At 39.8% G+C, this 17,580-nt stretch overlaps 1 protein-coding gene across 2 annotated transcripts in view; it reads left to right on the forward strand.

The window, feature by feature from the left end:
* Positions 1 to 17,580, forward strand: part of ANO4 (anoctamin 4) — a 212,602-nt gene that overhangs the window by 12,358 nt on the left and 182,664 nt on the right. The window contains exon 1 of one of the 2 annotated variants that reach the window (XM_069857086.1): positions 5,274 to 5,752. The exons of the other annotated variant lie outside the window; for it this stretch is intronic. The gene's annotated coding sequence lies outside the window, so the exon portion shown is untranslated. Of the gene's footprint in view, positions 1 to 5,273; positions 5,753 to 17,580 lie in introns of those variants that run through there. 2 annotated transcript variants of the gene reach the window in all.

Genomic DNA, 17,580 nt, shown 5'->3' on the forward strand with positions numbered 1-17,580 from the left:
TCAAATCTACAACTGTTTCATATAAAAATGAGGCATAACAGCCACACTAGAAAATTACTGGTCTGAATCTGTGGCTTTAGAAAGGGTAGTGTGTGTCAAATAGTCTGTCTGGGGAATCTGTTGGTTTTATGGGATCTTTCTTGGGATAAGGCAGGAAAAGAGAACCAGAGCATGTCTAGGTACAAAACCTCTCCTTGCTTTCAGGGCTGTCTTCAAACAGTGTTTTACTTCAGATGATAATATTATTTAAGCTTAAAAAATACAAGTGCAAATGGCAGCTAATATTTTGAAGTGTGCAGTGGTTATTAATCAGTCTTTGGGGTATTGGGGAAGCTGAAGGTGGATCACAATGAACAAAGTGTTTAAGTGTGGTTTGTGTTTCTAGCCTCTCTTGCCCAATTATCTCCTGTGCTTTGCACAGGACATTTCCCCCACTGAGCACACATGGAGAGCTGCAGATGGAGCATTCTGATGTATCATTAGTGCCAGCTGGACACTGCTGCTTGCATGATGCTTTAGCAGCAGAGTAATCAACATCTAAGTCAGCAGTCTTACCACTCAGTCCTAGTTTCATACAATAGCAGTAGTTATCTTAAAGTAACACAGCATCTTTTTCCACTAGGGATGTTCATTTCCCTTGTATCTTCTTTCCTTTCATCATGACGTATTGGTCTCTCAGGAAGACCTAAAGTAGCAGTAATTACAGATATTAATATCAATTCTTTGTAGTCAGCTGCAGGAGCAGATCTATTGGACTGCGTGTGGATTTTCTTCCCAACTCTTTCTGTTGAACTGTGTAGGACTAAATACTTTTATTGTCTTCCAGGGACAGCATGTCAGTGTGTAAGTATTACACGTTGCCAGCAAGTGTTCTAGATTGAACTGCTTCCTTTTGCTCACTACAAATGAGAAGGCACTATAAAGTGGGTGAAATATTTTTAAATTAATTATGACAGCAGCTGCAATGAGAATTGTAAGAAAGTAAATAATTACAGGTTAAGCACTAGAAGGGATTTGGACGTATGTGTGGGGTGAAAAAGGGAAACTAAAGCAGTGAATACAGGTGAAATTTAGTGAATAATCTTATTTAAGCAGAACTGTTGAAATGTCAGTGCCTCTTTGCTTTTGTTTTCTGACCAGGGTGTTTATTTGGGAAACAGTGATGGTTCCAAAAACTTTGTTATTGTGGATGGTCTCTTTTCTAGACTAAAATTTTAGATATCTGACAGATCTCCCCGAGTCATTTGCTGTCCTGTGTGTCTGAGCAGCAGCTCTATGATTATGTACAGGACCTATTGCACTGCACATTTGCCTTCTTACTGCCATGAGGTTAATTCTCACCAGGCGCCCAGGACTGGTGCTAAAGGTGGATGGGCAGAGCACAGTCTTACATTATAGACGTTCTTTTGCAAGGTCTCTCTTCCAAAAATACATTCTGAAAATCTGAAACACAGTTGTTATACACATTTTGTTCAAAATGTTGGGTTGATTTCTTTTTTCCACATAAAAAAAAAATCCATCTAAAATAAAGAATAGGGGGAAGGGAGGATCAATAGAAATGCTTTGTTTGGCTCTTGGCTTATGAAAATCTTGTATTTGCTTCAGTCAAAATAGCTTACGTTGTCCTGCAAAGACTCTTTACTTAACTAGCCCAGTAGACCCTGTAAAAATGTTGTAGAAGATATTTCTCTTTTTTTCCTATAGCTCTTCTGTTTACCTGCCAAGAGTAAGAAAAAGTTGTGTTGATATCTTTAGGTTATTGATTTTTTTTGTAACTTCCTACACTGGAGAATTAACAGTGGGCTAAAAATACTGTGTATTTTATTTCACACACTTTTATGTGTCACTGTAGTACAGACAGGGATGGTTATCAATAAATACACATAAAATACTGGGTTAGTCACAAACGGATACTAATTTTATTACCTTTTGTCCATTATACTAGGTCTTAATTGTGATGTTATACCATTTATTTCTTGGTGGGTAGCCAGGTTTTTCTAAGCTCTTTTCAAACCTTCCTTTATAAGGGGATGTGAGCTGCTATTAAAAAGTTGTTCTGAAATACTGTTGTCAGTGGCTGGCAGTATTTATGAATGTGGCCTGCAGTGATGCATTCATAAGTATAGTTCCAACCATATCAGGTATTTCAAGATTTATCTTTTCATTTGCTCTTGCTTTCGATATTAGAGAGATTCATCAGGATTATTAAGAGTGATGTCTCTAGAATTTATCTTTCTTACATTGAAAACCCATTAAAAGTCACAAAACTTCAGTAAATCATGAGTCTCTGTGGTCACCTTATGTCTGCTGTATTCCTAACATTTCAAAAGCTGAATGTTTGAAAATGGAGCCACTTTAAATGCTGTTTCTGAATGAGCCAAAATAACGGACGAAGTAAAGAGTTAGTAAGTTAATTTTTAAAAAAGTTTCTTTCTGGAAGAACACTTAAAAATAATCCTATTACTAAGATGCACTTAATATTTCTATAGAAGAAAAACTCCTTTAAACTTTGATAAAGGATTATGATATGGGGAACTCTTCCCAGCCTCAGTGGTATTGAAAAGGTCATCATTAGATGGGGTCACTTTCCAAAGTCTGATCAGCCAATCTTTGGAATTTCTGGGTAGGTCCTTTTATGTAGGTCCTTGCTTGGAGGAAGAACCCAGAATAAAATCATTTTCTTTTCTTAATTCTGCCTGAAATACCAGGTAAAGATATTCAGTCTCTTTTGATTATGGTGCATGTATGTGTGTGTATATTCATCAGTGCTTATGATTACTATTGATAGGTATCATTATTAGTTTTGTTGTTGTTTTGTTTGGTGTTTGTTTGATGATGTTCTTTTTCAATTTAACTGGGTTTTTCGGTTGTGTGGTTTTGTATGTTTCGGGATTTTTTTAGAGCTGTAGAGGAACTTAACACAGAGGGTATCTTGAAATCATGTTCTCCAGCCCTGCGCTGAAAACAGGGACAGCTTAAATCAGTGTAGATTAGATTAATATCTTTTAATAAATAAATGCTTCCCACCTGCTTTAGATCTAAATTTATGTTGCAGAAATTAAAGTCTCTCTAGACGATTACTTCTCTTGTCTACCTGGATAATTTTAGCACTTAGAAATGGCTGTGTGGATGACTTAATTTCTGCCTTAATTTTTTTTATTAGTGGTAATTTTGATTTTGGTAATCAGCATCTTTTTCTCAAACTCCATCATGGTTTTTAGTTTTCTTCCTGTCTGTACTTGTAGTTCAGGACATCCTTTACCCAATTTCAAATGATGCGTCAGTAGCACAAACAAAAGCTTGTGAAACCCTCACTTTTCTAGAAAGTAAAGATTGATAAGATTGATTCTGCTTGGGTTGATATTGACATTTCCTGTTTAATCGTTAAGAGATTTGAAGAATTAAGTAACTTTTTTTTATAATTATGAATTGGGTATTTATCTGAAACTCATTTCAGAACATTTCACTTTTTCTAAGGAAATCACATTTTGAAGAGTGAAATCTTGCTAAGAAAATACTTTAATTTTATAACTCAAAGATTAAAATGATAAAATAGGAAAAATATTTTCTATATTGACAACCATGAATATTGAGTTTAATAGTGTAGAAAATAGGTAAGGTGCCTCACATAATGGGGAAAGACTTTATAGTGCATTAGGAATTGAACTTTTACTTAAAATGTGTTGGTGTGTTACAATGTTAAAAGTAGAAACATGAAGTAAATAGGTTCTGTATTTAGGGTGAAAATTATATCATAACATGAAATATCTCATTCCAGAAATCATTCAATAGTTTTTAACTGAAAACAACAAATTATTTTAGAATCAACACCATATCTTTTTCTAATATGTTTTAAAGGAATTGGTTATATTCCTGCTTAACCTAAAAAAAAAAAACCAAAAAACTTCTATCTAACAGATAATAAAAATAGCAAAATCAGAAAGTTGAAGGATTTTTTTTAAAAAGAAGGTGCATTTTGTGATGACCAACTTAGCATGTCATCATGGTGTTCTGTGAAGATCACTACTGCCTGCTAGTGGAATTTGTGTGCTCTTGCAAAATTTTCATGAAAACATTTCACAACGGATTATTTGTATTAAATAGCACTTCAGATTCTTGGTCTGCCCTTCAGGCCATAGAACCTCCGAGGTTTTGTTTGGTTGTTTTTACTCAACGCCCTAGGCTTATGTTGTTATCTGGTATGTCCTAGGAGTACTTGATACTGACCAAATAATATGGGTACCACTGCTGTGCATTGAGGTCTGATTTCATTGCATTCCCCCTTACACTAAATAGCCTTTTCATCTTTTGAAACATGAATATAGATGACTGATATTCACACTTTGTAATACAGCAGAAATCCAGGCTTGACTGTTTTTAAAACATTTTGAAAAGGTAAACACCTAACTTTGTTTACCAGGAGAGTGTCTGGTTTAAGTAAATGCAAATTTGCATACTCTATTTAGATTTGCTCCACTGTGGGTTGCATTGTGCAGTAGAAATAGAAGAATTTTTCCCCCATATCCAAATGCCATCATTTGTTTTTTAGACTGAAGAGCTTCCCTTGGAAGTTGTAATGTTTGGCAGCTTTAATGTTGACTGCACCACTTTGATGTGTAAATAGGTTTAATGGGTTAAATGCCATAGTGAATTTTGTCTCCCATATCCTTATTGCAATTAAGTTGAGGTCTATTTTTTTTAACTTTTTTTTTTTTGTTTTGTGGGGTTTTTTGTCCAACTGTATGATAGATAGCAGCAGAAACATTTAATCCAGTTGTTGTCTTGGCTGGGAGAGGGAGAGGGACCTTGGTTATGTATTCTGTGGAAATGTGCTGTTGTGGGTCTATGATGTCATCTCAAAATGAGCACTGGCTCTAACAAGGCAGCTCACAGTAGCAGGGCTGTCCTGTAAAATCTCTTACATTTCATTCTCCTCCATAAAGAAGCCTGTGAAGAAGGAGCAATGGTTAAGGTATGCTTTATACAGGGAAGCTACTAGATAATAAATTGCAGATTAAATGATGCTAGTATTTAAAGCTCCAAACTTTTCTTGCTTTGGTAGTATTGCACAGATGTAGAAAACAGCCTGTTCAGAACAGCAACCCAGAAAATCCTGTAGGTGTCAAAGCTTTGCTCCTTGGAGGAGAAGACACAGTGCATGAAGACAGGTTGCTTGTATGTGAGCACAGGAAACCTTTCTGGGGTTAAGAAGCAAATCAGCCCATCAGTGTTCTTGGGCAAACTGGGAACGTGCTGGTGGCTGGCATGCCAGGCTGCCCTGCGTAGGACAACTGTCACGCTGGCAGCACTCGGTTCCTGTGATTGGGTACTCTGAGCGACTGATTAAAAATGCTGATGCTGTTTCTGTTTCTGTGCTCCTTTCCACTTGGAGGAGAAATCTCTTTTCCCCACCCCCAAGCCCACCTCTAGGATGTAAGTAATGGTGAGAAGATGAAGATGAAAACAGTGCGGTCTGAGTGACTGGAAATACAGCAGTCTGTTTTAGCTGCAGTGTTATGTAGGAGTCGTCTTCAGACTTGTTACCTTTGTTTTTTTCAACACAAACTGCGTGCAGATTTTGGAAGGCTGTTAAAGGACTCACGACCTGTGCGTTAGTGTTTTATGTATATCATCATATTACCTTGCTTTTCCCTGGACAGCTGTGTTCAGAGCTTCATGTGGAAATCTTTCTATTGAAGAGAGATAAAAAGGATCCTTAATCTGATTCTCTTTGGATCTTTCTATTTTTATGGTAAGTGCCAGCATGTATTGGCTGAGCATAGCTTCTTTGCTGCAGTGCTCGTGCTCTCTCCCTCTCTTTCTCTCCCCCCCTTCCCCCATCTGTTTTTCTCTCCCTGTATTCTTAGATAAGTCTCGTGACCTTCACTCAATATCTAGTCATGATTTTTAGCATCTTCATAGCAGAGGTTGGCTAACTAAAATACAAGTTTTCTTTTTATTTTGCTCTTTTCCCTCTCTGACCGGGAGCTCCGAAGTAGTGATTGCAATCTGAGTCCTGCCTCTTTGTCCTTGAAACGGGAGGCTTGAGTGTTGCTTGCGATTGCCTGTGGCAGCAATGGGATAAGGTTCTGGAGAACTAGAATTGCAGATTTGGTAAAAGTGACTCAGTCTGTACCACTGCGCTGGAAGGTCACAGAAAGCCCCTGCTTGCCTAGCCACCTAGAGAACCGTGAAGCCCCTCAGTGTTCAAGTGTGGGGCTTACATGCAGTTTGAGATGATATTTACTGTCCTTGGCAGAGGAAGGACAGGCTCTTTCAGCATTTTCAACGTAAGCCTATGCCATCAGGTGTTTTTAAGCTGGACCTTCTTGTGTCTTACAAGTGCAGACTGGCTGGGACAAGAAGTTACAGAATAGGCAGCCTAAAAATGCTCATCCCTCTCTGGTCTATATAATTACTAATTCTTAGGCTTTTTAAGTGCTTTTACAACTTCAGTAGAAAAGAAGTGCATTTAAATATTTGAAAACCTGTGCTTGCTTAATTCATACTGTAAGCTATGTTAACAGCTCTGATTTTGTAAATAAGAAAGGTCATTATTTAGTCCACAGTAAATTGTGCCCTTAGATATCCTTCTCCCCCTCTTCCCTTTAGTTTGTAGCTTGAGATTTAAAGTAAATGCAAAGATATGAATTCTGTTATAGATTTCTTTCCTTTTGGTATAAGAGAACTATGAATATATTTATTTTAACTTAAATTTACAACCTGAAACACATTTATTATGTGGATGGAGTATGCATAGCCCTTGCACACTGCAGGAGTAGTAGAAACTTTATTAAATCTTAAAAGATCCACTGAAAGTGTAGATACAACACTGGCTCAAACTCATCAGAGATTGGTCTGCCTTGAGACAAAGAGGTGATGCTTTCTTATACCTTTGTTTCACTGAGGTATGATAAGAATAAAGCTTTTATTCTTTCTCTGCATTGCCTTTTCTGGGTTTAAGCATCATACATGCTGATGTCTGGAAATCATTTCTTTGTTTAATGTGTCTTACGTTGTGGCTTATGTTGTGTCTTAAGAAAACAACTTTGTTCCCAATTTATCCTCCAATTCAGAGGAGTTTGCTTCATATGAGCTGTTTAATTCAACAGTTTGTGTACTTCTTCCCCCTTCCCAAATAAGGAAAGAACTTCAAAATGCTGCCTTTATTTTAAATACGTTTCATGTCTTTTCTGTATTTGGACATAATTACTTGGTTGTATTGATAGCATGTATGTATGGCAGTGGGGGAGGAAACCCAGGATAGGGGACTGCTAGAAGTAAGAGGGGGAAGAGGAGACTTACACAGATCTGTAGGTGGAGGACTTCATTGTTCAGTGAGGTACCTGCTGCATTGCCTTTGCAAAAAAAAAAAACAACCAAACCAGCAGTGGCCAGCACATAGCCCAGATGTCAGCGATCCAAGCCATGTCCCCAATCAGACCATCTGTTTTTGCGTTGTGTTGTACCTGCTCTGCAGTTGATCCTGGGACCTGTTTCCCTTCTCACTGAAGTGGTGACGGCACACCACAAACCTGCCTTTGTCCCACTGTCTGGTAGGGAGCAAGTCTTTCTTGGTGCCTGTGCAGCTCAACGAACTGTTTAAAGGCATATACTTCCAGACCAGTCCTCCCCACACACTATTTCAAAAAGGCTTTGGTGCTCTGCAGGGTCTGTGTGTTACTCAAGTTGTTTTTATATCAGTAGCAGAGGTTCCCAAGTTTGTTCTCTTCCAGTTTCAGTGAGTGCTGACACAACGACAGTAGCAAAGAAACTTCTTGCTGTGGAAGGGGACCAGCAGGGCTCTTGTTAACACACATAGGTAAATGATCCTAAGGGCCTGCAGGTTGTGACATTGCCTAGGGGAGAGAAGGCTTAGGATTTTCTTGATTAAATGTAGTAATTAATTATGGATGTGCATCTGCACATAGAAATGTTTACTGAACCATTTTGTTCCATGTAAAATTACTGTAAATTCAAACATGAGGGTTTGCAAAATACTTGCTCAACGTAAGTAATTCTGACGATCACACAGTTATGTATGGTATAGCATGCTTTTATTCTTAAAATTGTTATTATAAACCCAAATATTCCTGTGCCTTAAAATAATCTACATTCTTACCCCATGTTCAATCAAAAGGACTGTTTTCACTCAGAAGTCTCAAGATTATCTTGCAAAGGCTTTTATTTAACCCAAGTGCAGAATCGTAACTGTCTTTTTCAATAAAAGTTTCAAAGCTAAAGTAAACACTGTGCTGTCCTTTCTAAAAAGTCCTCTCTTCCTTTTGTCTCAGGAAAAATGGTAATCCTGAAGTATTTTCTCCAGTTTAAAACACAAGTGCTTGCAATGGGATGTTTACATTTGGAACCTGACATCTATGTACTGCAACTGAGGTGACTAAAATCCTTGTCAACACACCCTGCTGCAGGTTGAGGGCTTAAAAAGTAAAGATGCAATCCTCTATAAAAGCCTTGAGAGATAAAGAGTGAAAAATCCTAAATAACATGAAATTCAAGTGGGAAGATGTGCTTTCAATTTCTTAGGAATCCTATGGATGCTGCGATAAGGGAATGCATGCATAGTACTTCCTTGTTTCACAGCATGGTGTCATGTTAATTCCTTTGCAGGGTGGCTGAAGACTGCATAGCAAACAACTGCAGGGAAAGGGAAAAAAAAAAAAGCTCAGTTCCTTACCCAGCCAAAATCACCCAATGGTCTGATGAAGTCACTGCGTTATTTTTTTTCCTATGTAGCTTCAGTATACACCCTTCATTCGTCTGTAGAATTAAGTTCTTAAATCTTTATACTCCACAAATATTCAAACACATACCCATTTATGTTCACAACATAAATGTATATTTTCATAGAAAGCTTGCTTATTTTCCATACTGCTTCTGTAGTTTTATGCTTTCTATCTGCTCATATCCTTTCTGACAAAATCTGTAGAGGCAGCTATTAATTATCACTGCCTGAAAAATCCAGGTGGTGGATTAGCTATGCCCCAGCTTCCCTCTCTACCCCAGACTGGAAAGGGATATTGGGATATGCGTGATGCAGAGCTGAAGTCATCAGTGTCATGTGGTGTTCTGGCTAGTGTTTTTTCAAGGCTGCTTCTGAAAACTGTTTACAAATATTTTCAAAGGTAATGTACTACATCATATTTTTATAAAGTACATGGAATTATAAGCTTTATAGTATACATATTGTATGTAGATATCACATGTTATGTTAATTATGGTTTTGCCTGGCTCTTTCGTCATATATACTTACACAAGTATGAGCACAAGGGAACAGTGAAAAGTTGGCTGCAATTTCTAGAATTACTCTGTTATTCATAGGGTTAATTTTTATGATCATCCTGGACACATTTTCTCATTTAGTCTGCAGATTTTGTCTGGGATGATTTCAAGGACTTTATAGCTCTAATGTTACAAATATTATAAAACTGTCTCTTATTTGTCTGGAGACTTTAACAGGTGACCTGTCGTCAGTCCAGTTGCTACTTATGCAGTTCCTAGGCATCTGCAAGTTCAATACATGAACACTGTGCTACGTAACCTGTCCCTTAGCAAGTTTGCGGATGACACTAAGCTGGGTGGAAGTGTCGATCTGCTGGAGGGTAGGGAGGCTCTGCAAAGGGATCTGAACAGGCTGGACCGCTGGGCAGAGTCCAATGGCATGAGGTTTAACAAGGCCAAATGCTGGGTCCTGCACTTGGGGCACAACAACCCTATGCAGTGCTACAGACTAGAAGTCTGTCTAGAAAGCTGCCTGGAGGAGAGGGACCTGGGGGTGTTGGTTGACAGTGACTGACCATGAGCCAGCAGTGTGCCCAGGTGGCCAAGAAGGCCAATGGCATCTTGGCTTGTATCAGAAACGGCGTGACCAGCAGGTCCAGGGAGGTTATCCTCCCTCTGTACTCGGCACTGGTGAGACTGCTCCTCGAGTGCTGTGTTCAGTTCTGGGCCCCTCACCACAAGAAGGATGTTGAGGCTCTGGAGCGAGTCCAGAGAAGAGCAACAAAGCTGGTGAAAGGGCTGGAGGACAGGCCTTATGAGGAACGGCTGAGAGAGCTGGGGTTGTTTAGCCTGGAGAAGAGGAGGCTGAGGGGAGATCTCATTGCTCTCTATAACTACCTGAAAGGACGTTGTAGAGAGGAGGGTGATGGCCTCTTCTCCCAAGTGACAGGGGGCAGGACAAGAGGGAATGGCCTCAAGCTCCACCAGGGGAGGTTTAGGTTTAGACATTAGGAAAAGGTCACTGGGCACTGGAACAGGCTGCCCAGGGAGGTGGTTGATTCACCTTCCCTGGAGGTGTTTAAGGCACGGGTGGACGAGGTGCTAAGGGGCATGGTTTAGTGGTTGATAGGGATGGTTGGACTAGATGATCCGGTGGGTCTCTTCCAACCTGGTGATTCTGTGATTCTAAGTCTGGTGGTTTGGGGAAAGTATAGGGCAGGGTGTTCATGTGCTACGTGCTTTTTCTGTTTGTTTGGGGAAGGATTAGCTTTCAGGCATTGTTAAATATCTTGTGTGTTCTGTGCTTATGCTGCCACCTCAGCATTCGGAACAAGATGATCTTTACGGTCCCTTCCAACCCAAACTATTCTAGGATTCTGTGATCTCAGTAAGTGCTTGCACTCTGTGTCTGTCATATCTTGGGTGGTATGTGCGTCGTATTTTCTACATTTGTACAACTGCATAATACTTGTGTAGATCTATTTGATTCTTCATGGAAACTATGACCTTTCTGTTCACGCTGTGCAGATTTGCTCGCATACAATTTCTGCACAGGAAATACCGGACAATAAGGTGAGAGGTCTTCTGTATGTTGAAGAACTTTTCTCCTCCATAGCGTAAGTCATAATTACACAGTTTCAGATTCAGTGTGGTAATGATGGAGCAACATTAGGCCTGTTTGCTTTGAGAAACATCAAAGAACTGAAGCATTTTTGAGGAACCACTCAATCTCACAGACTTCCTTAGCACCTGAACATAAAATTCAATGAGAAATTTTAAAGGTAAACTCTTTACTTTCAAGTAATTGTGGAAACATTCACAGCTTTTTTTGGCAGAAGGTATGGAGAGGACAAAACTCTATCCTAACTTGACTGAACCACGTTGAAGTGATAACAGCCTGCTAGTCTGAGATTGATAGAATGAAGAACTTCACATTGTTTTGTTTGCAGTATAAAGTGAAAAAACAATCTGTTTAAAAGTTACAGGCTACTTTACCAGCATCTCAGTGGAAGAGATCTTGGCACTGGACCAGGTAATTCAAATGTTTTATCTATATAAACACTTCTGAATGGGGATGAATATCACTGAAGCTGTGATTAAAATACACAAATAGGGGAGCTAATGTCATGCATAGATAGATGCGTACCCTGGTATCACTTCAGTATTGATGTTACCTCCTTGTAGTGGTTGTTCGATGTCAGATCTGAGACATCAGCGCATCTGGGCATCAGTCTAGCATCATTTTCAAACCACTGGTATTTAAGTGACACCAGTCAGCATTAGTGCCATGTCATGCTGGCCATAAATGTGCTTTAAGATGTCAGGATCATGAAGGTATTGATGATGAGCATGGGAGGTGGGTTCCTCAAGCTCTCTGCAGAGGCAGAATAGTGGAAGTTAGCACTTCTAGAGCATGGTTTTAAACATACCTAAGACAGCTATCCTAGCTCTCCTTTAGGAGATTATTGCTGTTTGATATGAGGCTAGGAAGAGTAGGCTTCTGTATAATCGAAGTTATCCGTGGGGTTTCTATCACTACCGCTGGAATATGATTGACATACAAGCCTGTTTCAAGACAGCTTTTTTTAACTTCAACAATTTGCTCTTGTTTGTAGCCAACTGAAGTATTGACATTCATTCCTTATCTTATATGGTGCTTACTGCCTTCAAATATAGAAAAATGATTGTGCCTGCTTTTGTTTTTGGAGAAGGAAGTTAATTAACAAAATTGCTTGAGAAGAACAAAACTGAATCTCCTCTGAGCCAGTTTGCTGCAGGGAAAAGTTAGCCAGGTGATTAGTTGTTTTGGATCACCAGGAGATATATTCCCATTTCAGATAATTCTCTTTGACAAAACTGTTTTTTATTAAAGTTAGGCATAATACTTCAGACGTGCTGTATTTGACACCTGGAGGCTTTTTATAAACAAGTTTGCTATTTCTTGGAGAACCACTTCCTCTAAAATGCCAGCTGAAACCCACAGGTCTGTGAAGTCCATTGGCATGTCTACATGTATCCTGGCAGACATGCAACCTCTCTCCATGTTGTTCATCTATCCCTAAGGCTCACTTCAGATCTTTTCTTGTTTATGTCCCATGCCACTGTTTCCTTGACTGTTTTCTCTTGACATATAATTTTTTGCCTTTTCACATTCATTTGCCTTCACATTCTTCTTAGTTTTGGTTTTGTTGACTCTCTGCTCTTCATAGAGGTGATATTTCTTGTGAGATTGGTTTTTGGCATTTGGGGTTTTTTTTTCATACTGATTGTCTCCGACTGTTTGTTTTTGTTGTTGGGGTTTTTTTTACCATACTGTAGCCACTCTATTCAGTGCCTGGGGAACAGCAAGCGTTGCCTTTTCTGTATGAAGGGCTTGGGATGCAGTCCCAATATATTGTGAGGATTAAGAAGAAAAGTGGAGAACAGGAGGCAACAATTCAGAGGTTTAGCAGGGCAAAATGGAAAGGGTCATTTCCTTTTCATGGAAAGGGTCATTGGGCACTGGAACAGGCTGCCCAGGGAGATGGTTGAGTCACCTTCCCTGGAGGTGTTTAAGGCACGGGTGGATGAGGTGCTGAGGTGCATGGTTTAGTGGTTGATAGGGATGGTTGGACTCAATGATGCGGTGGGTCTCTTCCAACCTGGTGATTCTATGATTCTATGAAAAGGGCTGGAACCTGAGAGCTAAGTAAAATGTCAGCCATGTGAGTATGAATGCTTTCCTCCTTAATCTATTAGGAAGCCAGTATATTCTGTAGTATTGGAACCTGAGGTCAAAGAACCGTAATGAAGAAGAATTAAACAGATGATACTTGTCAAAGTTATTTCAAGCTCTCTTCAGATTCATGCAAGCAACACTACTTTGGTTTATGCTTAAATATTTTTGAGGTTATTGCCTCATTTTTTTCTTTTTTTGGATGAGAAGTAGAAAATGAATTAAGTTGAAGGTTGCTCTGTCCTCAGGAGAAGAAAAATAATACCTCTTCTAATTTCTTATTATCTTTTGTTCCCATTGAACCACTTGCTGTATTTGATTTTTCTATCCTATGTCATTTAGCTAACGAACTCTTCCAGAAATAGATGGGAGTGTTGATAGTAATCGTCCTGTTTTTCTGTCAATGCGTCTTTATGATGACCACCAGGTCAGTTTAACTATGAAAAGCTCTTCCTAACTGGTCACACTGAAATTGCTGTTGAGCCATAGAAAGAATTTCTTTATTTTCCTTGATAATGTGGAAGATGTCACGGATTTCAGAAATGCCTTTGGCAAAGATTGGATAACCTTCTGTTCAGCATGCTTCATGAAGTTTCCTTAGTTTACATTTCTAATCGTGATGGATCCTCAGCCATCCTGATTAATACAGTATGGTAAAATTCTGGCTGTGCAAACTTCTGTGACGTTTACATTGCTACTCAGTGCCCAATGGTGAAGTTGCTGCTGCAGTTTTCATTGCACTATTGTGACCAGCAACAGTTCTGCAAACAATCTAAACACTCTGCTGTAAGAAAACAATTTTTTTATTTTCAACCGAAAAGCGACATCACTCAATCATTATTTTGTTTTATGACTGCTAGAGGGACTTACATGTTAGTGTATTCCAGAACAGCTTATATGTGACAAACTTTTAGGCCTAAATGATCCACTTGTTTTCCCTTAGGGATAACACTTAGTAAGATCAGCATTCAGGTATTTATTTCTCTGCTGTTTTAATTATGCCCCTTGCATTTCAGCTTCTATCTCTGATCTTATTCTTCCTATTTCTCCATTCTGTCCTTCTTCTGCTGTGCTTCTAACTCTCTTCCAGGCTCTGCTCCATTCTGCTTCTAGCACTTCTCTTTCTATTCCTTCTGTTCTTTACCTGCTCCTCCAGGTTATTTCTTTTTCCAGGTGTCCCATCCACATCAGAGTGCTTTTTCTTTTCCCTCAGGTTCTGGTCCATGAAAAAAAAATGAATTTAGGCCACTGAGTGTGTGTTGTGCAGGTTAGCGTTCTTTGTAACAGTAATAGCAAATAATGATTTTTCTGTTAATTGAGAAACAATGCAATGAGGATGTTAAAGAATCATAGAATCACAGAATGGTTTGGGATGGAAGGGACCTTAAAGATCATCTAGTTCCAACCCTCCTGACTTGGCCAGGGACACCTCCCACTGGATAAGGCTGCTCAAAGCCCCATCCAACTGGGCCTTGAACACTTCTAGGGATGGGGCAGCCACAATTTCCCTGGTCAACCTATTCCAGTGCCTCACCACCCTCATTGTGAAGAACTTCTTCCTAACGTCTAATCTAAACCTCCCCCTGTCCAGTTTAAAGCCTTTCCACCTCATTCTATCACTACAAGCCTTTGTAAGCAATCCCTCCCCAGATTTTCTGTAGCCCCCTTCAGGTACTGGAAGGTTGCTATGTGGTCTCCCCTTGCCTTCTCTTCTCCAGGCTAAACAACACCAACTCTCTCAGCCTGTCCTCATATGTGGGAGGAGCTCCAGCCCCCTGATCCATCTTTGTAGCCCTCCTCTGGACCTGTTCTAACAGTTCCATATTCTCCTTATATTGGGGATTCCAGAACGGGACACAGTACTCAAGGTGTGGTCTCACAATAGTGGAGTAGAGGGGCAGAATCACCTCCTTTGATGTGCTAGCTATGCTTCTTTTGATGCAGCCCAGGATATGGTTGGCTTTCTGGTCTGTGAATATGCATTGCCGGCTCCCGTCAAGCTTCTTATCAATCAGCACCCCCAAGTCCTTCACTGCAGGGCTGCTTTCAATCCCATCACAATGCAAGGTGTATCGGAGCGGAAATGTGGCATCAGATTTCAATATGATAATCCCATTTCCTTAATTTAAGGTAAAATGTTAGAATTGAAATTTAATATCTTTTACAGTGACAATGTATCATAGGGCTGGGCTTGTCCTGATACTTCTTGTGTGAGATTCGTTGCTGAATGGTATCACATCTTCTTGTAAATGATGCTGAGAGTGGAAGCGGTGAGGAGAAGAGAGATAAGTTTAGGATACGTGTTTCATTTCAGTCCCAAGAGGGAGAGGAATGAGAAGCAGCAAGGTGGATGTGGCACAGATTCACTGATTTTTGACATTTTGCTTCAAGAGCAGGTTGCAATGAAAGAAACTTTGCACATCTGGGAATTTCTATGTGCTTTCAGCCGCCATGTAGTAGCATGAGAGTTACTGCACAGAAACTTGTTCATTGTCCAAGATTTAATGTCTTTCCCAAGGTTATATAGAATTTTATGTGTCATAGTTGAATTGGGGACCACTGAAACCGATGCCAGTACACTTCTAATGCCAGGCTAGCCTGTTTTTTCCACATGGATGGTATTGGTGGGGGGGGGGAAGAATTTCAGAACTGATAAACTACATCCAAATAGGCAAGGTAAAGAATAAAACTTATAATCTCATAGGTTCTCCAGATAATAGTCCTCAGAAATTTTAACAAAGAAAAAATTATCATATTGCTACTGAATGTGAAGTAATATTTAGGATATATCAAAGTTATTTAGCAAATCATTGCTGCTTGTCATTGCCTGCCTAAAAATTCCCAATTGTTTGCTTTCCAGGGCATACCATGACTTCTGGTTAGATTTTGATGTGCTCTGAAACTCTCACTTGCGCTCTGGTTGCAGTGCACTCTGGACTAAGCAACTTGCAACTGATGTGGTGTCTCTCCTTCACCATTGTCAAACATATCTACTTTCTGCTTCATTGACACAAGGGGGAAAACTTTCTGGGGCCACACTGTTACTACCTAACATATTTTGAACTGCATTTTTAGAAACTTCTGTAAGTCTGCAAATAAATTTTATAGCTCGGCTATGCCTTTGCGAATACTTCATTGCATTCTTGTTACTAGCGCTGTGCAATCTAGATATGTTTTATTATCCGAAAAAGCATGAGAGGATGCTTCAAGCATTTAAGAATTAATAGAATCCAGAATTTTGGTTGGCTGCATTTAAACATTATATTGGAGACTTGCAGTGTTTTTCATAGAGTTCTATTTGTTTGTTTTTGTTTTCCTCATTAAGTAGTTTGTTCTATCTCAGTTGGTATATATGATTCAAACTATGCTCCAAATAATAATTAAAAAAATAACATTTCCAGATAGTCATATTCATATGGCAATTGCCACAACTTCTGCTAATCTCTAGATGGTAAATAATTTTTCTCCACAGAATCTGAGTTGAGATTATATTATTTCCTCTGTTGTCATTGTCTGCTCATCTTGCTTTGTAGATAAGGAGGTGAGGTTTAGCACAAGAGAAAGAAATGCCCAGTAGCTTAGGATGCTAAGTGTGAAATGCCAAGGCTATGTTTTTTTCCATGTCTTTAGCACTTTATAGCATTTCATATAAGTGGAATATAAGATATTGAGCTTCATATAAGACATTGACCACACCTATGAATGCCATAATTTTGATTAATTGGGTGTTGTAAACTGGGTGCTTGCACGATGACCTGCATCCACTGAAATCACTTTCTTAGCAGTACAGAAGGCAGAGGTGGGCGTGGAATTTACAGGTGTCACCAAGCTGAGTGATGCAGTAGTCACAGCAGAAGGATGGGATGTCCCCCAGTGGGACCTGGACGAGCTGGAGAGGTGGGCCTGTGTAAACCTCATGACGAGCTCAACAGGAGCCAGCAATGCACTCACAGAACAGAAGGCCGACAATATCCTGGGCTGCATCAAAAGAAGCATGGCCAGCAGGTCAAGGGAGATGATTCTCCTCCTCTACTCCAGTCTCATGAGACCACACCTGAAATACTGTGTCCAGTTCTGGAATCCCCAATATAAGGAGGATATGGAGCTGTTGGAACAGGTCCAGAGGGGTGCTACAATGGTGATCAGAGGGCTGGAGCACCTCCAATAAGAGGACAGGCTGAAAGAGTTGGGGTTGTTCAGCGAGGAGAGGAGAAGGCAAGGCTCTGGGGAGACCTTTCAGTACCTGAAGGGGCCTGCAAGAAAGGTGGGGAGGGACTGTTTACAAGTGCATGTAGTGAAAGAATGAGGTGGAATGTCTTTAAAATGGACAGGGGGATATTTAGACTAGACATTAGGAAGAAATTGTTCACAGTGAGAGTGATGAAGCACTGGCACAGGCTGACCAGGGAAGTTGTGGATGCCCCATCCCTGTAGGTGTTCAAGGCCCCATTAGATGGAGCCTTGGGCAGCCTGGTCTAGAGGGAGGTGTCCCTGCCCAAGTCAGAAGTGTTGAAATTGAATTAAGGTCCCTACTTTAAGGTCCCTTCCAACCCAAACCATTCTATGATTCTATGAAATTAAAATCCAGATTCTTTAATCCTGAGTCCAATATTTTTCTTCATGTA

This window comes from Phaenicophaeus curvirostris, chromosome 1, assembly GCF_032191515.1.
Source record: "Phaenicophaeus curvirostris isolate KB17595 chromosome 1, BPBGC_Pcur_1.0, whole genome shotgun sequence".
In the NCBI taxonomy this organism is placed as follows: Eukaryota; Metazoa; Chordata; class Aves; order Cuculiformes; family Cuculidae; genus Phaenicophaeus; species Phaenicophaeus curvirostris.